Raw genomic sequence first — 11,976 nt, 5'->3', positions numbered from 1 at the left:
TTGGTGCCAATACCGTACTGTTTTGATCACTGCAGCTTTGTAGTATAAGTTGAAGTCCAGAACTGTGATGCCTCCAGCCTTACCCTTTCAAGGTTGCTCTGGCTCTTCGGGGTCTTTTGTGCTTCCATATGAATTTTAGGATTGTTTGTTCTCGCTCTGTGAAAAATGCTGTTGGTATTTCGACAGGGATTGCATTAAGTGTGTAGATTACTTTGGGTAGTACAGACCATTTAATGTTTTTCCAATCCATGGGCATGGAATGTCTTTCCACTTCTTTGTGTCCTCTTCAGTTTCTTTCATCAGTGTTTTATAGTTTTCAGAGGACAGGTCTTTCACCTCTTTGGTTAGGTTTTTCCTAGGTATCTTACTGTTTGTGGTGCAGTTGTGTAAATGGGATCGATACCTTCATTTCTCTTTCTGCTGCTTCGTTACTGGTGTATAGAAATGCAATGGATTTCTGTACATTGATTTTGTATCCTGTGATTGCACTGAATTCATTTATCAGTTCTAGCAGTTTTTGGGTGGAGTCTTACGGGTTTTCCTTATATAGTGTCATGTCATTAGAAAATATGAAAGCTTTACTTCTTCCTTACCTATTTGGATGTCTTTTCTTTTGTTGTCTGATTGCTGAGGCTAGAACTTCCAGTACTTTGTTGAATACAAGTGGTGAGAGTGGACATCCTTGTCTTATTCCTGATCTTATGGGAAAGGTTCTCAGTTTTTCCCCATTGAGGATGATGTTGGCTGTGGGTTTGCTACATATGGCCTTTGTTATGTTGAGGTATGTTCCCTCTAAACCTACTTTGTTGAGGGTTTTTATCATGAATGGATGTTGTACTTTGTCAAATGCTTTTCTGTCTCTTGAATTAATCATATGGTTCTTATCCTTTCTCTTACTGATGTGATGTACCACGGTCAATTTGCAATGGGTTTGCTCTTTTTTTTTTTTGAAGTGTTTTTTTCCCTCATTTTTCTATTGGATCTGTCAGTCTTTTCCTTATTGATTTGTGGGAGTTTGTGTATTGTGAATTTAGTCATTTGTCTTCTTAATGCTTTTGTGTAAACAGCATAGTTTTTTCATTTTAATGTTGTTAGTCAAGCATATTCATCTTTTTTTGGGATCTTCTTAAAGACATTCTTTCAACTTTAAGGTCCTAAAGATATTCTTTATTTTCTTCTAAATGTTACTTTGTAAAATGTACTTGGAAATGATTTTTTTGTATAGGGCGAGATGGGGTCCATTTATTCTCCTTAGGGATATCCAGTTGCCCTCATACCATTTATTGAAAAAAGTTCATCTTTTCTCCTCCAATCTGCCATGCTACCTCTGCTATATATAAAATTTCCATGTATTCATATGTCTGTTTCTGATTCCTTTATTCAGTTCCATTTCCATCGATCTTTGGCTTATGTTGCTCAATTTCACACTGTCTTAATTACCATATTTTATATTAAGTCTTGTTATTTGATAGAGCAAGTCCCTCCAAGCCTTTTTTGATTCAAGAGTTTCTTAGCTATTTGTGGCCTTTCAGACTTCTTTATAACTTTCAGAATTCGCTTGTTACAATCACCTCTTCAACTTATGATTGAGATTATAATTATTCTGTAAATCAGTTGGGGAAAATTTAACATCATTATATTATTCAATGTTTCAGTTCATCAACATGGTCTCTCTCTCTCCCATTACTGTCTTCACTGTCTCACATTTAGAGTTCTCTTCAGAGAGATCTTGTGTATTTTACTGCTTTTATTCCTGGGCACTTTAAAAGATGCTGTTGTAGGGGTGCCCGGGCAGCTCACTTGGTTAAGCATTGAGTCTTGTTTCAGGTCAGGTCCTGATCTTGGGGTCATGAGATCAAGTTCTGTGGCAGCTCTGTGCTGGGTGTGGACTCTGCTTATGATTCTGTCTCTCCCTCTGTGCCCCTTCACTCTTCCCCCATGTGTGCTCTCTGCCCTCTAAATAAACAAATAAATAAAATAAATAAAGCTACTGTAAATGGTATCTTTCAAAAACCTTTTTTTTTAAAACTGTTTGTGCTGGTATGTAGAAATACAATATTGTTGCACTATTTTTTTTTAAATCTAGTAACCTTGCTAAACCCTCATAAATTTTAATAATGTATCTTATGTATTCATTAAAATTTTTCCCTATATAATCATATAAACTTGTTTCTTTCTTTCAGATCCTTATGCTGTCTATTTAATTTCTTGTCCTATTAATCTGGCTAGGAGCACGGTGTACAGGGCTGAATGGAAGTGTCTTGTTCCCTATCTGAAAGGGAACACTTTTTTTTTCTTGCCGCAGGTTAATTTGTATAAATAGCACAGGACACCAGCCCCATGCAAACAGAAGCTAAGGGGTCACACCAGTCCTTCCGTCCTCACATTGGCAGACAGAAGCTTCTACGCTGGAGGCTTTGTGGGGGCCTGGGAAACTTTGGGAACCTGAGCCACACCGAGGAGGGGCTGGAGCTGGAGTCAAAGCTGCACGCTGGGCCTTGGTTTGAGCCTTGGCCTTTGGCCAGCAGAGCCTGAGACCCTTGGCAATGTGGGCATGAGCACATTTCCCGAGCTTTGGGTGAGCAATGTAGGCAAGTCGATTGAACTTGTGGCTGCAAACCTTTGGGATCTTGGGCTTGACCTCCTTGAGCTTGATGAGGCCCTTGACAGCCTTGGCATGTGCACTCATGGCCTTGGCCTTGTTGGCCTGCATCATCTTTAGGCCCTTCTTGTCGTGCTTCTTGGCAAAGCTCAGGAACTTGGGGTCTACCCCCTTAAGAGATTCATATCTTTGTGACCAAGGTTTCTTGATGCCGTTTCTGGGCCATTTTCATGACTGGTTATGCATGGTGTGATTCTTGAACTTGGCATGTCACACCGAACCCCACGGCTCCTGAAGTGCCTCGGACCAGAAAAGGAAGAGCTGAAGGGGAACACTTTCAATGTTTTACCATGAAGAATGTTTTCTGTAGATTTTCTTGTCAATTAAGAAAGTTTCTGCTTCGCAAGAGGAAACCATGGATATGAATGAATTTAGAATTTTTATCAGTGCTTTTACTACATCTGTTGAAATGCTCTCGTTTTTCCTCCTTTAATCTGATATTGTAGTAAATCACACCAGTCATTTTTTCCTAATGTTCAATCAGTTTTGCATTTCTAGGATTAATCCCACTTGATCATAATGCATTGTTCTTTTTCTAAGCTGCTGGATTCAGTTTGCTGATATTTTGCTTAGGATTTTGGTGCCCGTATTGTCAGTAAACGAGGCTAATGATTTTCCCTCTCTTGAATTGATCCTGTTGGATTTTGGTATGAAAGAGTTATTCCAGCATCACAAAATGAGTTGGAAATTATTTGGCTTTCTTTCTACTCTTTGGATGTGTTTGGGTAAATAGGTGTTCTATGTCCCTTAAATGTTTGTTAGCATTCATCAGCGACACCCTCTGGGCCTAGAAGTTTTGAAATGTTTAAAAATGTCGAGGTAATGGTAGTTTCATTTAGAGTTGTAAGAAATAATACACAGTGGTCCCGTGTACTCTTGCCCCAGCTTGCTCCAAAGGTAACACTTGCAAAACCCCAGTGCAATACTACAACCAGGGGATTGACACGGATACAACTAAGACACTGTATTTCCATCCCCACAAGAGTTGCACGTTGTCCTTTTAAAGCTACTCCCAGTTTCCTTCCACCCTTGAACGCTTTTTAAATCTTGGACGACCGTTCATCTGTTCTCCATTTTTATAATTTTGCCATTTCAGGAATGTTATGTGAGCAGAATCATATAGACGGTTGGCAATCTTATTGACCTTGGCGCCGAGCATAATTCTCTGGAGACTCATTCAGAGTTGTTGCAGAGTTCGTCTATACTGCTGGGCGGAGTTCCCCGTGTGGGTGTACTACAGTTTGTTGAATTGTTCACCTGTTCAGGAACATCTGAGCCACTTCCAGTTTGGGGCTGTTTTGAATAAAGCTGCAATGAACATCTGTAAATGGGTTTTTGTGTGAGGGTAAGTCTTCGTTTGCTGTGGGATAAATGCCCAGGAGTGTAATTATTTGGTCCTTTGGTAGCATATGCTGATTTAAAAAAGCCAGAGTGCTCAGCTGTGTTCTGGAGTAGCTGCCCCACCTGACATCCCCCTGCAGTGTGAGTGATCCAGTGTTGCTGCTGCCCCGGGACCGTTCGGTTGTCTCTAGGTCTTACTTTAGCAGAGTGGGATTTTAGCAATCCTCAAAGGCGTATCGTGATGTTTCATTGTGGTTTCCATTTGTACTTCCCTTTTGGCTAATGATGCCCATCTTTTCATGTGTTTATTTCCTATCTGTATATCCTCTTTGGCGAAAGGTGTTAAAATTTTAGAATTCATGTCCTTTGCACATTTTCCAATTGCATTGCTTGCTAGTTTACTATTGACTTTGAGTGTTCTTGTATTCTAGATGCTAGTCTTTTGTTGGATGGATGGTTTGCAAGTGTTTTCTCCCTGTCTATAGCTTGTGTTTTCATTCTTTTTTTTTTTTTTTAAAGATTTTATTTATTTGACAGAGAGAGAAAGGGAGAGAGCGAGCGAGCGAGCACGAGCAGGGGGAATGGCAGGCAGAGGGAGAGGGAGAAGCAGGTCCCCGCTGAGCAGGGAGCCCGATGCAGGACTCAATCCCAGGATCCTGAGATCATGACTGAGCCACCCAGCTTAACCAACTGAGCCACCCAGGTACCCCTGTCTTTTCATTCTTCTAACAGTATCTTTCACACAGTAAAAGTTTGTAATTTTGATGAGTTCTAGTTTATCACGTTCCCATTCATGGATCATGTTTTTGGTGTCAGAAGGTCCTGAAGGTGCCCTAGGTACTGATGAGTTTCTACTGTTTTTTTTTTTTAAGTTTTGTGTTTATCTTTAACATTTAAGTCTATGATCTGTTTGGACTTAATTTTTCTATAAGATGTGAGATGTAGCCTGAGGTGGTTCTTCTCCTCCATCTCCCTCTTCTTCCTTCTTCTTCCTCTCCGTCCTGTCCTTCTCCTCTCCTTCACTTCTCCTTCCTCTCCTCCTCCTCTCCTTCCTCCTCCTCCTCCTTTCTCTTTCTTCACCCTCTCCTTCCTCTTAGAAAAATCCAATCGCTCTAGAGTTGTTTGTTGAAAAAGGCTGTCTTTCCTCCATTGAATTGCTTTTGCACCTTTGTCAAAATTCAGTGATGAGAGCATTTCTAGTTACATTGCCTCATTCCCAGTTATATCAGCCAGGGTCCAGTCAGGAGGCTGAATCTGTACCATTTGAACAGCAGAAATTTATATAAAGAATTCCTAATTAGTGTCAGGTGGTTAACTACTAAAAGAGGTTTAGGAGGATTTTATGGAATCCCAAGGTACCAAGTGCAGAAAAGTTGCTAATACCCTCATGCAGAGGAAGAGAGGACCATGAAGGAGCTGGGGACTTAGGAAGGCATGCCCCATCCATCCATGAAGGCTAACATTCACATCGTTTCAAGGAAGGCATAGGTATTCTAGGGACTCACGGTCTCCTAGCGCTGAAGATGCTTGCTAGAGGCAGCGAGCCAGCACTTCTGGTTTGCCAGATGGGGAGACAGTTGCCTGAGGGTGTGTGTGGAGCTGTAGCAGAAGGGGCTGCTAGGCTGTGAGAGTGTGGGCTGAGGGCACAGTGTTCCAGGTGAGGACATGGCCTGGGCGTACCTGCCAGTGCAGCTGGGCTTGTGTGCGAGGGCTGTTGATGTGAGACCAACAAGTCTTTCCCACTCTAGTCCTCTGCTCAAGAAGAAAGGCACAGTGGACTCCAAAAGGACAGTGCCTTCTTGCCACTACTGATGCTCACCGTCCCCCGCAGCTCACTGTACATAAAGCATAACCCAGAGGCAGCTGACGTATAGGACGGGTTTGCAGAGTTCACTCCCATTTCACAAAGCAGGGGAAAGAAGCGGGCAAACCACAAACTGATCCCTGGCATACCAGTCTCAAGGAAAGGTGAGTTAGGGTTCTGCAGAGAAACAGAACCAACAGAATGTATGTAGGAATGTGGCTAGGTTTCTCTTTTTCTGTCTCTCTTTCTAAAGGAATTGGCTCACATGATTGTGGAGGCTGGCCACCTGAAAATCTGCCAGGTAGGCTGATAGGCTGGAGACCCAGGAAGAGTTTATGCTGCAGTTTGCGTCCAGAGGCAATTGGCCGGCAGAATTCCCTCTCCTTCTAAGGAGGTCACTCTTTTTTCTATTAAAGCCTTCATCTGATTAGGTGAGGTTCACCCACACTGTGAAGGGTAATCTGTTTTACTCAGTCTACTGATTTAAATGTTAATCTCATAACATATACCTTCACAGAAACATCTAGGACAATGTTTGACCAAATACTTGAGTACCGTGGCCTAGTCAAGTTGACAATGAAATTAATGATCACAGAAAGCACTCAGTCTTTCACTGTTAAATATGCTCTTAGCTCTAAGGTTTTGCAGTTGCCCTTTATCAGGCTGAGGATGCTTCTTTATGTTCCTTGATTGCTGAGAGTTTTTTGTTTTTATCATGATTAGTTGTGGAAGTTTATCAAGTTCTTTTTCTGCTTCTATGGACACAATCACGTGCTTTTTCTATTTTTATTTCGTTAATATGGTAAATTACATTGATTTTCAAATGTTAATCCAATCTTGCAGTTTAGGATAAATCTTACTTGATCATGATATATTATTTTATTTGTATATAATTGGATTAGAATTGTTAAGATTTTGCTAAGGAGATCTGTATCTATATGATCTTGTTCTCGAGAGATTAAAGGTGTGTGTGTGTTTGTTGTAATGTTTTCTTGTCCGATTTGGTATCTAGATAGTGCTTGCCTCATAGAATCAGTTGGGAAGTGTTCTCCCCTATTTTTCTGGAAGAATTTTTGTAGAATTTTATAGAATTTATATAATTTCTTAAATATTTGGCAGATGTACCAATGAAACTATCTGACCTAGAATTTTCTTTGTAGAAGATTTCCATTTGTGAATTAATTTTCTTCACTAGATGTGGAGCTATACAGGCAGCCTATTTCTTCTTGAGTGAACTTTGGTCACTTGTCATCAATTTTGAGAATCTGAAGACATAAATGGGAGTATATATCAATATTTCCAATATGTATTTAAATTATAGAGTTTTCCATAAAGTTTTTTTGAGATAACACTTTTATCTCTTTTCTTGCGTGTTCACATAAATCCTGTGGAAGTTTTGTTGTTGTTGTTTTTAGGATTTATTTATTTATTTTAGAAAGAGAGCACGAGAGGGAGAGAGAATCTCAGACTCCACTTTGAGTGCAGTCCGACGCGGGCTAGATATCACGACCCTGAGATCACCGTCTGAACTGAAACCAAGAGTCCAAGGTCCAACTGACTGTGCCACCCAGGGCTCCCCCTGTGGAAGTTTCTAATGCTGCTCACTGATGTTACGCTTTTTTCTTTTTTAAGATTTTATTTATTTATTTGACAGAGAGAGGGCACAAGCAGGGGGAGCGGCAGGCAGAGGGACAGGGAGAAGCAGACTCCCTGCTGAGCAGGGAGCCCAACGCGGGGCTCGATCCCAGGACCCTTGGATCATGACCTGAACTGAAGGCAGACGCTTAACCAACTGAGCCATCCAGGCGCCCCACTGATGTTATGCTTTGAGCTGCGTGTGGATATGTGAGGGACTGAACTTCTTGACCCTTGTGCTTGGATATAGTTCAGGCCAATGACTTGTAAGGAGAAATAATGTATGTTTACTTCCACACTAGATTACTTAATGGATGATTCTAGTGTCAATTCTCTTTTTCCCAGCCTCAGCATTTGTGGAAATGTATTGAGATAGAGTTTTTATCAGCTTTGGTCCTTGGGAAACTGTAACAAACAGAGCATTCTGACAACCTCTCCTTAGATGTATGGCATGTGCAAGAAGTACATCTTGTTGTTTGAGGCCACTGAGGGTGTGAAGTTGATTGTTATTGCAGCAAAATCTCCTTTCCTGATGGATACCGTTTCATATTAGCTTTATCCTGCTAAATACATGAGATAGCTTCAGAAGAACAATAAAAATAATAGTAATAAGAATATATCATTATAATAATAAATATAGTATCTATACCATTCTAATAATATTATTAGTAATAAAACTACTGGGTGAGGCTTAATATTTTTTTTGCAGTTCTTTTAGCTCTTAGTATGACCTACTCCTACTAAGGATGAGCAACATATTGTGCCTGAGTATCTTGAAATGATCATTTTCCTTTTTTTTTTTTTTAGGAGGCTTCAAAAAAGGTCATTTACTGCATCACCCTCGCATCAAATTCTTCTTTGTTTTTAAAGATTTATTTATTTGAGAGAGAGAGAGCACGAGTGGGGAGGAAGGGCAGAGACAGGGAGAAGCAGACCCCCCGCTGAGCAGGGAGCCAGATGTGGGGCTGGATCCCAGGACCCTGGGATCATGACCTGAGCCAAAGGCACACACTTGACTGACTGAGCCACCCAGGCACCCGATCATTTTCTTTTTGTGATGATGTCACCCATTTTGTATATCGCTGAGACGTCTTTAAACTGATTTGAGGCTTCAGGTTTTTTTTTTTTTAAGATTGATTTATTATTTATGAGAGAGTGAGAGTGGGAGGAGGGGCAGAGGGAGAGGAAGAGAGAGAATTCCAAGCAGACTCCTGGCTGAGCGTGGAGTCCCACGTGGGGTGGGGGTGGGGGGATTGATCTCATAACCTTGAGATGATGAGCTGAGCGGAAATCAGGAGTTGGACGCTTAACCAACTGAGCCATCCAGGCGGCACGAGGGTTTAGGTTTTTTGAGCCATGTGGGTGGTTTGAGTGTGGTCTGCAGATGGGATTACCTGCTTTCAGGTCCCTCCCCCAACCCTCCCTGCCCGCTCAGCGCTAAAGCAGCTTTCCTCCCAGCTCCCTGGGGTTGGAGGGGGCAACTAGTAGACTTCTAGTTCACCCTTCGCCCAGGGTGTAGCCCTTTGAGGCCCCTGCCCTCTGTGGGAGTGGGGCTCCCATCAGACCCCCACCTCCAGTAGGTCCTGCCCGTGCCCTCACGAGGCTGTGGGATGGAAAGCCGAGTTGACCCGGAGAGCCGAGTGCTCTCTGGAAGCTGGGGGCCTCCCAGCCCTGCTCCCGTTGGTGGGTCTCACTCTCTTCCTGCCTTCTTGCTATTCAGGGTGTTCTCTTAAAAAAAAATTTCTTCTCCTACATATATATTTTAAGATTTTATTTATTTATTTAACAGAGAGAGAGAGAGAGCACAAGCAGGGGGAGAGGCAGAAGGAGAGGGAGAAGCAGGCTCCCCGCTGAGCAGGGAGCCTGATCCCAGGACCCTGAGATCATGACCCCAGAGGAAGGCAGCTACTTAACCGGCTGAGCCACCCAGGCGCCCGTCTCCTATATTTTTAATGGTAGAATGGTTTGGGGTCCTCGGATCCGCCACGTGTGCAGGGAGGGAAGGCTGACCCTTGTTTCCGAGGTGGGAGTCCGTGAGGCGTTTCTCCGTGATGCCATCACCCCCGGCAGGTGTGGTTTCCGTCCTCCAGCTGTGTGGGAAGGAGTGAGCCTGCTCAGCGGCGTCGTCAGCGCCGAGAGTCTCCCTCACGGGCCCCTAGTCCCCGACCATGCGAGTCCTCCTCGCCTGGCCCGCCCCACCGGGAGCCAGAGGGGATGGGAGGCCCCCGGCCCTGCCTCGCACCTGTGCGCCTCCCAAGTGGGTGTCACTGTTAGATTTTTCTTCTCAGTGCAGAGGGATGCACTCACCTGTATGCATGTAATACAGAAGTCGAAATTTTAGAAAATACAAACAACAAACCAACCTGTAGAAAAAAACCCAGGTCTGCTTATGATCCCAGAATTCAGGGATGAAGGCCTGGGTCAGTTTCCTCTCCCTAGGTATTCTTTTACAAAAATGCGAGTATCCAGCATGCGTTTTCTTCAATCCCGAAGCAGTATCAGTGTGGTTCCCTAGCAATGTGTGAGCAGGTGCTGATCAAGATGGCCCTGGGGCTTTCAGAAAGCTTGATCAGTGTGAGCATAGACTGTGGCTCCTTTGGGGTTTCCCCGGGCTCTCTGTGAGTCAGACTCTCTTGTGCCCCAGGGATGCTGAAAAGTCTCCCTCTTGTAGGTCTGTCTTGGGGTGGGGGGCGTTCCGCCTGCTGCACAGTGTGGGTCCTGTTGGTGGTCACTTGACATCTCTTCTTCCTGGGCTGCTCACTGCTGCTCACTCTGCTCACTGTTGCCCATTGTCTCTTGTCTGGCACCTGCATTTCACTTGGGCATGAAGCTGTGGCTTGAGAAGATGAGCTTCCGTGGCCAGTGGCCCTGGAGAAGTTGGAGCTAAGGAAGCAAATGCATTTTCTTTGGGCAGATAAGATGATAACTTTGTGCACATCAGGCAATAACCGTCTGGACTTAATAATACAATGTACTATTTTTTGCATAAATAACATTTATTTTTACAACTTTGAGAATAATTTTAGATGCATGCATAGCCAGGTGTGGCTAAGAGACTTGTGGCTCTGGGACCCTCTGCTAGGTACCCTCCAGTTTTCTCTCATGGCCCACCAGCCCCTGCATGTTGGGGTATTTGGACCCAAGCCTGTCTTAGTCCTCCTTCTCAGCCCCCCTGGGGCCTGGGTACGCCTTACTTCTCAGATCCCTCTCTCGTATGGATATTCCTTTCCTCCCAGAAGCCCATTCTCCAGCCTTGCTGGGTTTGCCCCCCCCCCCCCACCGCTTTGTGCAGTCCCAGCTTGTTTGGACACCCCACTGGTCCTTGTCTCCTGCCCCCGTAGCTCCTTGTAGGAGCTCCTCTCTGGTCTTCAGAATCCCAGGGCTCTGTGCTCATAGGAGAGGATCTGGACCATGGCCCTGTGTCAGCCTCTACCTGCCTCCTCTAAGGGGAGCTGCTTCCTCTTTCTTGGCTCAGACAGCCCTTGGTGGCGCCCTGTGGACACTTCCCCTGGAGCAGAGTGATCCCAGCTTCGGGCATCTGGGTCCTGGATGCGCACCCACCGTTGGGCAGTATCTGTCTTTCCCTCTCCCACTTAGCGTGGACGCTCGGAGCGCCCAGGGCCCCAGCTGCAAGATGGTCTCCAGTGCCCAAAGGATGCTCTCTATCTCCACGGCCGCCCAGTGCCGCGCCATGCCGTCCCTTCCCCTCGGCCTCCCTTCATGCGGCTGTCCGCCCTGTGCTGCTGGTGTTTCTGCTCTTCTCTCCTGGGTCAGCCCTCATTCCTGTCGTTCCTGTCGGCAGGCGGGCTCTCACCCCGCTGTTCCTCCCTCGGGCCTCCCAGTGACTCCCATTTCACTTCATCCAGAAAGCCTTTCCAGACCACGTCCCCTAGCATGTCCCCTCATGGATCCTGTGTGCCAGTGGTTCTTCTTGGGTCCATTTGGTTCCTGGTGACTGTGGGCTCCGTGGGGGCAGGCCCGGGGTTCAGAGATGGTTTTGGAAAACGGTGGCTGAGCACGAGAGTGGCTGCATGGGGAAGGCTGTGAAGGTGAGCTTATTGTGGGCCGAGCCAAGGAGTCTGTCCTCCGAGGCCTCCCCAGCCTGGCTGCATGGGGCTCGGCCCACACATTGTGTATCCCTGAGTGACCTCCTTTCGGCCTGCTTAGGAGGGAGTGGGTAGAACACAGTATAGGATGGAAATTTCTGCCACCTGTCTGGGGCAGGTCCTGTTGTAGGCTGCACCCGGCTGCCCACCCCCCAGTCCCAATAGCTGCTGTCCTGGGCCTTGTGAGCAGAAGGGACGTCACCAGAGCATCTGTGGCGAGGAGCCCAGCCTCTGGGGGGCAGGAAGAAGCTGACCGCTGCGGTCTGCTCTCTGCCCAGAGTTTTGGAGTTTTAATCACGTGCGTTTCCTCTTGCCAGAGGGGACAGGGCAGACCCCAGATCTTGAGGGCTAGTCTGGGCAGTTGGCTTCCCCGAGGTGCAAGTTAAAGCAGAGCAAGCCCCTCCCGTACGGGGGCTGTGTTGCCCTGC

General features: G+C 45.3%; 1 pseudogene; it reads right to left on the bottom strand.

The window, feature by feature from the left end:
* Window positions 1–2,185: 2,185 nt before the first annotated feature.
* Window positions 2,186–11,135, bottom strand: LOC145722438 (large ribosomal subunit protein eL29 pseudogene; annotated as a pseudogene).
* Between the last annotated feature and the right edge of the window lie 841 nt (window positions 11,136–11,976).

This window comes from Leptonychotes weddellii, chromosome 7 (assembly GCF_054177405.1).
Source record: "Leptonychotes weddellii isolate Sample4059 chromosome 7, ASM5417740v2, whole genome shotgun sequence".
NCBI classification, from domain to species: Eukaryota; Metazoa; Chordata; class Mammalia; order Carnivora; family Phocidae; genus Leptonychotes; species Leptonychotes weddellii.
Note: the sequence above shows the minus strand (reverse complement) of the source record. Positions and strands in the feature narration are given on the sequence as shown.